Below are 11,279 nucleotides of genomic sequence, written 5' to 3' on the forward strand. Positions count from 1 at the left end.
GAGAGAGGGAGAGGGAGAGGGAGAGGGAGAGGGAGAGGGAGAGGGAGAGGGAGAGGGAGAGGGAGAGGGAGAGGGAGAGGGAGAGGGAGACGTAGACAGAGACAGACAGACAGACAGACAGACAGACAGCACAGACAGACACATACTCACATGTGCTACAGATTTTCCTGGAAATAACTATAAATGACTTTGAGCTTTTAATTTTTTTTCTTACTGATTGTCACTTGCTGGGATTTCAGGCACGTACAGCAGAAACCACTTTGAACTGACAGGATTTTAAATATTACTCCTTTTGTGTCCATATATCAGTGTACACATTTGTGTATATGCAAGTCTGTCTTTAAATGTGCGTGTCCATGAGTATACATATCTTTTTAATTACACTAAAAGATTAATTTCTGGGTTTCATTTTGACATTTTAATCCATATCTACTCCGTAAAAGTAAAAACAAACAAACACACAAACCAAACACATCCTCCATTCCATATTTGCTGAACTCTAGCTTGCATTGTGGGTCTTGCAATTCACTCTACACTGTGCAGGTAATCTAACACCCATTGCTGTGAAGGTATTTTATAAACTTCTATTTATACTCAGGACATGGATCCTGTATCTGACCTATACTGATCAGTTAATTTGATCTTCTTTAGGGGAATTCTGTCCCTTTTTCTTTCTTGTAGAATTGCTCTATATTCACAACTGTTTTTAGGTGTTCTAAGTGTTTTTACTTATCAATAAACTCTGTTAAATCTGTCAAATAATACAAATCTAATGTTTTTTAATGCGGCACTAATTAATGACACTTTCAAGCTCTAAGAATTCTTGGAAATGGAAGAAACAAAATTGACGATGAACAGGAAAAGGGTGAGTAGCAAGACAGACTGGAGGATAGAGCTCATTTGGCATTTTAATAAACGAAACAATCACATAGATCTAGATTTTCATTCTAGTTTCTATTGAATTTGGACATATAATTCTTATTATTATTAAACATTTCACTGGAACCCAATATTTTGCATTTAAGAGTACAATAATTAAAATAAATATTTCAAGCCTAAAAATTTTTAGTCTTTTAATGAAGGAGAAATTCTACTAGATAAAGATGAGAAACCTCCTGAGAGGCTCAGCTAGAAACTTACTGATACAAACAGTGATGCTCGCAGCCAACCATGAGACTGAGCAGGGGTACCCGAATGCAGTTAGGGGAAGGACTGAAGGAGCTGAATGGATTTACAATCCCATAGGAAGAACAACAATATCAACCAACCAGACACCCTTCCCCCCACCCCCAGAGCTCCCAGGGTCTAAACCATTAACCAAAGAATACACATGAAGGGACCCATGGCTCCAGCTCTATATGTAGCAGCTGATCAGGCATCAGTGGGAGGGAGGGCCCAATGCCAGGGCAGTATGGCAGGAGTTGGCAGATGGGTGTGGGAGCAACCTTGTGGAGACAGGGGGAGGAGGTGGAATTGGGTGTTTTCAGAGAGTAAACCAGGAAAAGGGGAGTCATTTGAAATGTAAATAAACAGAATGATCAATAAAAATTTTTTTTAAAAAGATGAGGACTTACACATGTACTTCTCTAGATTTAAACTGTAATGTTGTGAATCCAAGCAAAGGCAGTAGAAATGGATATGTAGTTGAAAACAGTCGTTCAGTCATAGAATTAAGGAGTAAAACATCATTTATGTCTGTCTCTCTAAAGTTTACACAATTCATTAGGATCAACATGATATATTTTAGAAATTTCCACTGAACTATATTTCCATACCAACCCCCAATATTCTTCAATTTCAGCTATCTCTTTTTGCATTTCTTCTTCAGCAATATTCTTCCAAACTTAGAACTCTATTATTTATAGTGTTATTGACTGGATTAAGAGTCATCTGGAAGATACCATCTTTGTTTATCTGTAAATGTCTTCCCAAAGAAATTTAACTTATAACAGAAGATAGCCATAAGCAAGGATAACAAAACCCATGGGTTGAAAGACTGTTATGACTATAAGGAAAAAAAAGTTTTTACTTGGATTGCTCCTTCGTTTCTTCGTAATCTGTCAAAATACAAGCTAGTACTGTCAAGTTCTTACTGCTATACTGATCCACTTCCATGTTGGACATAATGGCATTTACCACCCTGATAGACTGTGTCCTTAAACCATGAGCCAGCACAAATTAAATTAATACAATAAACACAAGAATTTAAAAAGGTCCTCTTGCAGAAATGTCATAGAAAAACTAATACTTTAGTGATAATGTTCATTTATATTAATTTAGTGAATTGTTACATAGTTCAAAAGCAATATAACCAATAGAGAACTCTTAATTTTAATGAGACAAGGAGACTGAATACATCACCACTTAATGATCGTATGTAGCCTATTCCTGATAAAAGTTTCTAGGATTTAGGGAGAATATTCTTGTTTCCTATAATCCCATGGCTGTTAAATGTTTTCAAGTAAACAATCAGAAGCAAACCCTTAGACTATCTCAGAAATGTACTTGTCCTACAGTCATATTTATGGTACAGTTGGAAGCATAATCTGAATAGAGTAAAGTCCACGTAATAAACAAAATTATTCACTTTTAATTACCCTAATTGGGAAGCAAACTCAGGTACATCTCTGATTTCAAGGAGAGCATAGTCTACAGAGTGAGTTCCAAGACAGTCAGAGCTACACAGAGAACCCTTGCTTAGAAAAATAAAGAAGAGATTATTCAATGAACAGATTGTAATAAATAAAAAAAGACAAGCAGAAATAAAATGTTATAAAATGGCCAAGGCACCAAAATTGTCCTTGAGTACCCATGGTTAGAAAATCATGTCCCACTGTATTCTGACCATCATTAAGGAACATAGTGTTAGCCAAATATTTGCTAATAAAGCTCTTGAGGTTTTATAAACAGGGACCTACAGAAGAGCTTCTAGCAAATTTATCTGAAAAGATTTCCATAGCCCTGCAAGTTTAAGGTTTCATGTAGCTGACAAGAGAACGACAGGGGCAATTTTAAATTGTTAGAAGGCTTTCCTGGATCAGATCTCTCTCGGTGCTGATTTCAGCAAAACAGGGGAATGTTCATTATGTCAAACAGAAGTAAAACACAAAATATGAAGCCAGTCTCTGAGACTTTCCCATCCAACTATTCTCCTATGAAATAACAGGAATACATCAAAAGCAGAGGGAAAGGGGTGGGGAGAGTAAATGCTATTTGATTTCAAAATAACAAGCCTTAGTGTTAACAAGCCTTGCAATTCCACACAGCATCTTAATGTATACTGATACAAATGATCTTGCATTAGCCAGAAAAATCACAGGAAAAGGAGTGATTGTTACTGAAAAAAATAGAAAGGTCTTTTCTTAGATGGAGTAGGTTTTACTCTTCGGTTTTATATTTGATTCTGTGCTCAGTGTAATGAAGGCAGGGCAGCAAACAGAATGTATTTCCACTGTGAGGAAAGCTCACTTTATGAGTTTTCTTTTTTCTTGACTAGTGATCAATAATTTCAGCTATTTACAAATGAGGTTAGGTAGTAAATATTAAACTACTTGTATTTATAACAGGATAAAAGAGTTAGCTTGAAATAGCGCTGCAGTGAAAAAACAAATAAACAAACAAAAAACTACAAGCTACAGGAAATACAAGCTTAGTCAAAATAGACAATCGGTAACAAATGACAAGAAACAGAATACACTAATTGAAAATGAGACAGAATATTTTCCCATTTCCTTCCCTTTTAGAGAATACATTTAAAATGTTTAATTGGTACACACCACTACCTATACTCCAACCTGGGAATCTTTAACCTTGCAATTTTATCTTTTTTTTTTTCCAGAGAGGAAGAATATTTAATGAAAGCATCATTATATTATAACACTTAATGATATGCTTTACTGAGAGATAAGCATCTACTTCAAACACTCTTTTGTAAAGTTTGTGTATTTCTAGTCTTTATCTATCAAATCGTGATAACTAAATATTTAATTTTGTTGAAAATTCTAAAGCCTGCACTGATACAGAGCCACACATGGCAGAAGGAGAAGGCTCCAAGTGCAGGGCACCGCCAGCATCTGTAGGAGGCTGCCCGAGGTAGGTGGTAACTTGAACCACTCTCCAGGCATACTAGCAGCACACTGGCACAGGGGCAGGTAAAACTGCAGGGCTGGTTTGCTGTTGCTGAGGCCACCCCTATTGTGGCTTGCAGATTAACATTTGCCACTCCAAACATAGGCTGCTTCCTTGACCTAAAGCAGCCAGCCTAGCCTCTGCGAGCTGCATTGGGGGGGGGGGGGGGGGGGCAATCTGTGCTAAGGAAGATGTCCCAGCTAGAGCTGTTCCTGACAGAGTAGGTACTAAAGGGAGGTCAACTACATAGACCATAGAAACTGCACTGCCAGCTGGATTGACCCTCAGGACAAATCAAGAATAATTCTGCATTCCTGCATCCTGTTCCAAGTTGTGTCAGGACAATAGTCAGTCCTCATGCTCCTGTATGGTACCAAGATGTTGAAGGTTTTTTGTCCCCTAAGCAGTAGAGTTTCAAGGACCCTCTATGGCTTGCTTAGAGTGCAGTTCACACAAAGGGTCCCGGGACTGGAGTTATAGACAGAGATGTTGAAAGAATACATGGCAGTGGCATTAATACACTTGACAATGTCCCAGTTGAAGGAATATAAACACTCAACTGCCTCTCCAAAACCATGTCTGCTTTCTTGATGTCGTGTTTCTTGCCACAATGATAATAGACCAAACCTTAGATCTAGGCTTCAGCACAACTCCAGGGCAGCCAGAAAAAAGACACCCAACTTAGCACCAAGGCCCTGAAGTGGATGCAACTGTGATGAATGGTGGAGAGATGGGAAAGATGGAAAATGTGATAGGAGTGGAGAGGGAAAGGCAAACTGAGTGTTTCGTGCACTGTGGAGAGACGTGGATCTGGAGAAGAAAGAGCAGTGGGAAATCGTGGTTCTGAGGAGCCTGTACAATCACCTGAGGCCATGGTGATGTCCTAGCTCAGGCTGCCACGGAAGGCTATGGCTGGTCCTAATACAGCCTAGTTTCTGGGCTGATGTCTGTGACCCCTGTTGCCACTGAGGCCATCTGGATGTCAATGGTCTCAGCTGCTGCCTAAGACCATATTGATGGTTGGGGCCATATTAAAGTTTAGGACCAAACTGGTTGGAGAGGCGTTCACTGACATGTGAGATCATGCTAGCGCCCCGGCCTGAGCTGAGGCTGAGGGCCATGTTTGGGTCCATGTCCTGCTGCAGCTGGAGACAGTGTCAGAGACCCATGTTACCACCACAAGTCACACAAGTTATACTTAGTCTCGGTTGCTGCCTGAGGCCATATTAATATCCAAGCACAATGCTGAGCTGTTCCCACCCCTCACCAAACTGTATCACTCAGGAAAACAGGCACACACCTCGACTGGGTAGCACAGTAGAGCTGGCCCTGGTGCCATCGCGTTTGTTTGGAAGAGCTAACCAAATCAGCCTCCACCCAATCCCAGGGCTCTGAATTGGCCAATCCCAACATCTACCTCATTAACGAATTGCTGGAGCATGCCAAGGGACCAGTCCTACAGTTCACAGCTACAGGATCTCCATGACACAGGACAACACCAGAATATCTTAGAAGAGCCTTCCTGAATATCCAGTATTGGTAGTGTAGTAGACGCCAAAAGCCTCAAACCAGTCCAATGACTCATTGCAATGAGCATTTGCAAGTAAAGATGTTTGGACAAAAGCCTGTACGGCGTGATATACAGCAATATACTGCAGTTTCCATAGACAAATGTTGTTTTGTTGTTTTTAAAAATTTTTTTAATTTAAATTTTTTTTTTTAGTGGGAAGATTGTAAGGGCAAAGGCCAGATATAAAGGAATGGGAAAATAAGTGGAATTGGGTACATGATATGAAATTCACAAAGAATTAATAAAATGTTAAAATACAAAAATAAATAAATAAAAAATTCTAGTACAATTTTTTTTCAAGGGGAAATATTATGTCTAATACCCGTGGCTGTTAGAAGACACAAGGGTAAGATATTTCCTTACCAGTTATGCATGTTTTTCATACTATTTAACACCAATTATTTCTAATGAGTTATATAAATCGTGCCATGTCATATAAAAATATATTACACCTTTACCACACATTATAAAACTTTCTGATTCAACAACTGTTTGCAGGGTGAGCTGAAACTTAAAGGTAGAGTTTATGCTGAACATATGAGTTCTTGGGTTCAGCTCCCCAAATTCCTTAAAAATAATATGTTGATTCCTCACTACATTTGTTATAAGTGAATATCTAATTTCTTTTGGCATACAGTAGCACACTTACAATTTAACACTTAATGTTCTGGGGAAGGAACGGCTACATATGAGTGAGTCACAGGAACAAAGAAATGATGAGAATCTGATTCAGGAGGTACAAGGCAGCTATGGTTAGGAAGTGGTTTCCTTCATTGTCAGATAATTTTTTAAGGAAACTATAATGTCCCTTCAAGTAATAAGAGGGGAAATCTGAGTCACAGAGAGTCTAAATAATTCATTCAATAGTAACTAGTATAGCAGAGCCTGGATTAGCATTCAAAGAGACTGTTTCCACATTCTAACTTTTTTTGTTGTTGTTGTTGTATGCCACAGGTTGTCTTGAACACTTAAGAGACTTAAAATGCCTCCTATAGTGAAAACTGAAACCTGTTTTCCTTTGGCTGTGCTGGCCTTTCTTCAATTTTAATAAAGGCACAAACAGATTCAGCATTTTAGAATAAGCGGAAAGAACCACCCACAACCTTCTCTCTCCACAGGGATTCACCACACATCCTTTAGCTGATAAGGCACCTGAGCACTAATGACAATAACATAAATAAAATAAAATAAAACGCTCTAAGCAGAACTATTTAAGCTCCTTTAGATAGCCAGGAAGGCAGCTGTTTCTGTGATGGACAGATTCTCTGGGGAGACCTTGGTTGTGACTGCCCATATGATTATGATTTCAGCTTTAGTCTGACAGAGAGAAAGCATATTCTGACCAGGACATGCGAAGAACAGAGGGTCAAGCATTTAGAGGAATTAATAAAATTTAGAGTCAGAAGAATTTTGAAAGGTCAACGTCCTCCATGTCAACAGTGTCTAACCCAACCCCTGAAAATCATTAATCACTCCATCACAGCTGAAAGAGAAGAAAAGCCATCTTTCACTGAACTCTCGAGAGTTCAGTTATTGTGTTAACTGTAATGCCTATTTTTCTTTTGTAGTCTAAAAGCTTAAAGCATTGCAAATTTTGAAAGTACAATACCTTTCATTTCACAGGTAGGTATTATTAGTTTTGACACTAGTATTGAAAGATACATAAATTACAGTTGAAACTGGACCTGACTTTCTCTTTTGTTAAAACCTGGTGAAATACTTGTTTTGTTTTGTTTTTGTTTGTTTGTTTGTTTGTTTGTTTGTTTTAATCATTCCAGCATGGATTCTTACTCAATCCTAATAAAGTTGACCACAATATTTTGAGTTCCTCAGTAGTTCTGTTTCAGAAGTTCTGTTATTACCATGTTGTCATATCGGTACTCGTAGTTACTTACAGACTACCAATATCTTAGTGTCAACCATCAATAAATTCCAGTCTTATCTTTACAGATTCATTTATTGTCTCCACAGGGCTTGGTGTGTATTCCATTAGTCTTAGTGGTGCCTTCCACCCGAAGATTAAATTCCTGACATGTTGTGACATAACTAAATAAATTCTGGAAGGTGAATTTCAGGGCATTTATTATTATTATTTGTTATTATTATTATTATTATTAATTTTTGTGCTTTAATCATTTGCCCTGGCAGATTTAACGAGAACGTCTCATTGTTTCCTTCTTATCCCACAACTTAGGTTATTATGCCTGCTATTGTATTCTATTTGCAAGTTGGAGCATGTGCATTGTGAACTAGATAAAATAGAGCAATTGACTTAATGGACATGGCTTAGACATGGACTTAATGTTCATCTGCTTTACAGGGCTTTTATAAGGGAATGCTGTTCTCCACCACCAAGTCCTGATTCATTTCCGTTAAAGTCATCACTTCTGGTTTCAGCATGTTCCCTGGTTGTAACATTTCAAAGTGTGTGTGTGTGTGTGTGTGTGTGTGTGTGTGTTTGTGGGTGTGTGTGTGCATGTGTGTGTGCACACATATAATAGTGTTCAACCAATAAATAATATATGTCAAAGTTACATAGAAATTAATTTTTACAGCAATAAGTCTTTTATTTTAAAGTACCTTCAATTTTTTCAATAATCTTTTTTTCTATTCTAAGGAATATCCTCAATCTTATCAGCTAAGAGGATATAATAGATGCCTGTATATTCGCTCAGCACAATCTGTTATACAGTCCCTCATCTATTTAGGAATAAAAGTGGGATTTAAAAATCGTTGTAATGGCTTCACCTAGATTTTCTGTCATGTATTCCTCCTTCTCTATACACTTAAAGAAATGAACTGATTTAAATAGCCTAATGGCTTTTTGAGGCACTTCAATAAAACAGCCATTTATTTTTTTCAGTTATTTGATATACTAAATTTATTTCTGCTTCAGTAGTTTAATGTTGAGTGTTACCTTTCTCCTAAATTGTTTTTATATTTGCATATATAACTTTATAGGTATCAATAAAGCATACTTTATATAATTAAAGAAGTGGTTCAGATTTAGTTTCCAGATAACTTTTAAACATGTTTTATTATCTTTCCCCTTAAGTCAAAGTTTGCATTTATATTAAATGTCATTATTTTAATTACTTGTATTTTCAACTTGCATAAAATAGATTCTGCTATCCATTAATGTACTTGTTATCACAAATAATATGTACTGAGAAATATTTTTCCTTAATTATCCTTGTGTTGAATGACTCAAGGACCAAGTACTGTCTGAGTCCTACACACTCAGAACTTTATCCTTATCTATCTGCCTAGCTCACTGTCTGGACTCTGTTTTCATAATTTAAGTACCCAATACTTCAGACTCAGGATGCTCCTGAAACTATAGGGCCTATTTTTCAAGAAATACCTCAAATTCTGGGAAGCAAATGTTATTGGCTTGTTTGAGGAGAAGGAAAGCATCTAAGCAAATGAATGATAGGCTGATGTTCTGCAACTGAACTGGAGACATTATGAATAGGTGGGTTACTGACAGATCATTTCTGGACATACATGTTCAAGGCCTTGGTATCCTGCTGCTGGAGGTCACCTGGCAATAAAATGAATTATCTATTTTTGTGCCAGGTCACAAGGGAGAGATAGCTCATTCTCTCAGAAGGAAACTTGCTCATATCCAGTTTTTCTTGAGTCAGGCAGTTGCTCATTTGCCTTCTGCCTAGCACCATGCTGGCATGTTCAGCATCCCATGCACTGTCTGCTATCCTGGACTATGTTATATTCTGCACTGGCTCTTGTGTCTGAGACTTTTCTTCCACTTATTCCCTAATAGATTCTTCTCACATTTCCAAGTTATACTCACATACCTCCCCACTTGGTATTTTTAATACTGATGATGCTTAGTTTATTCTTTCTGCTCTTGTGTGCTACAGACTTGAATAAATTTAGTGTTACTCTTGTAAGGACTATGGTGTTTCACAAGGATCAACCTGTAACAGATGAAACTTAGGATGACATAGATTATTAGTAGATTTAAGAAAAGTCTGAGTACCAGTGCCTTGATAGGGATGGAATATAGTACACAGAAATAGCTGAACCTTCAGGACCCATGTCCCATATCCTGTAACCACATGGTATCAGCACAACATTCAGTTTTTAAAAAGCACTTTTGTAAGTCATCATTTTATAATATCTATTCTGGTACTTTCCCTATTGCCAATATGATCACCAAAAGAATGAATCACCATTGAGAAAAAAATGCTAAGTAACATTTTTTTCTACATTTTTACTTTTTGAAACTAGCTATAATTACATATTTTTCCACTTTCACTTTTTCCACTTGATGTCATATATTTCCATATTTGAGAAAGAAATCCTTACACTTTGCTTCCCCAAATTCATGACACCTGGCTTTTTCTCTTTAATTGTTGATTTTATATGTGCATATTGTTACACACACACACACACCTGTAAATGCTAATGTTTACATATGTGTGTGTATTTGTGCATGCATGTGTGTGTGTGTGTGTGTATTACATATATATGTTTTCAATGTGGACCACTTAATAATGGGTAGCTAATTAGAAAGTTCTGCCCTTGTATAATTTATTTTTCCCGTTTTCATCATTCCTTAGTGGCATGCAGTTCTTGGACTAGTGAAGAAGTGTCATGACATTTCTAGCATGTCTATTAGTGTTATTTTTTAAGGGAATTGCTTAGAAGTCATGTTGTTGAAACATGATGAGTGTAGTATCCCGAAGACTCCTAGAAGATGCAATCTTTCTTCAGACATCCTGATACTAAAGCTCTTACAAGTGGTCTGTCCCACTCTTCAGCAGTGTTTACTGAGCCTTGAGTATATGACTTGTGTTGTAGATGAGCAACTAAGAGATGAATACAAGAACCACTTGTTCTCTGTATTTTAATCAGTTATAGTTTTCTGTTTTTTTTTTTTTTTCTGGTCCTCTTGCATTGAGAAATGTCTTTGTTGAGGAGTGAAGCCTATACTTATATACAGATACAAGAATAAATACTTAGATATCTAGTGATGGAAGCAACCAAGTGTTCCACATATGACTAGTGTGGCAAAATAGCCCTAAGTACACAAGAGTGGCCCTCAAAATTTGTTAACCAAAAGCTCCATAATTAGACCTCATGCCAGCTCAACAAGGGGAAAATCATTGATAGCACTTGAAATCTAGCCAATCACCCAGGCTAGTAAGGTCATGGATTTTGGAAAAGAAAATATAAACACCATGTTGCAAAAACAGCAGGATACCCCCTGCATTCTAAACATGTATCTTTTTTTTTCCTTTTTTTTTTTTATTGGATGATTTATTTACATTTCCTATGTTGTCCCCTTACCCCATCCCCCACCACCCCCTTGGAACCCCCAATCCCCTCGCCCCTCCTCCTTCTTCTCTGTGGATGTAACCTCTATCTACACCCCCCCACTCCCACCTCCCCACCCTCAAAATTCCCACCCCCTGGGGTATGCAGCCTTCATGAGGTCAAGGTTCTCTTCTTCCACCTATGCCCAGCAGGGCTCTCCACTTTTACATATTCAGCTGAAGCCCTGGATCCCCCCCCTAAGTGCTCCCAGGCTGGTGGTTTAGACCCTGGGAGCTGT

This window comes from Grammomys surdaster, unplaced genomic scaffold (genome assembly GCF_004785775.1).
Source record: "Grammomys surdaster isolate TR1022 unplaced genomic scaffold, NIH_TR_1.0 150, whole genome shotgun sequence".
Lineage (NCBI taxonomy): Eukaryota > Metazoa > Chordata > Mammalia > Rodentia > Muridae > Grammomys > Grammomys surdaster.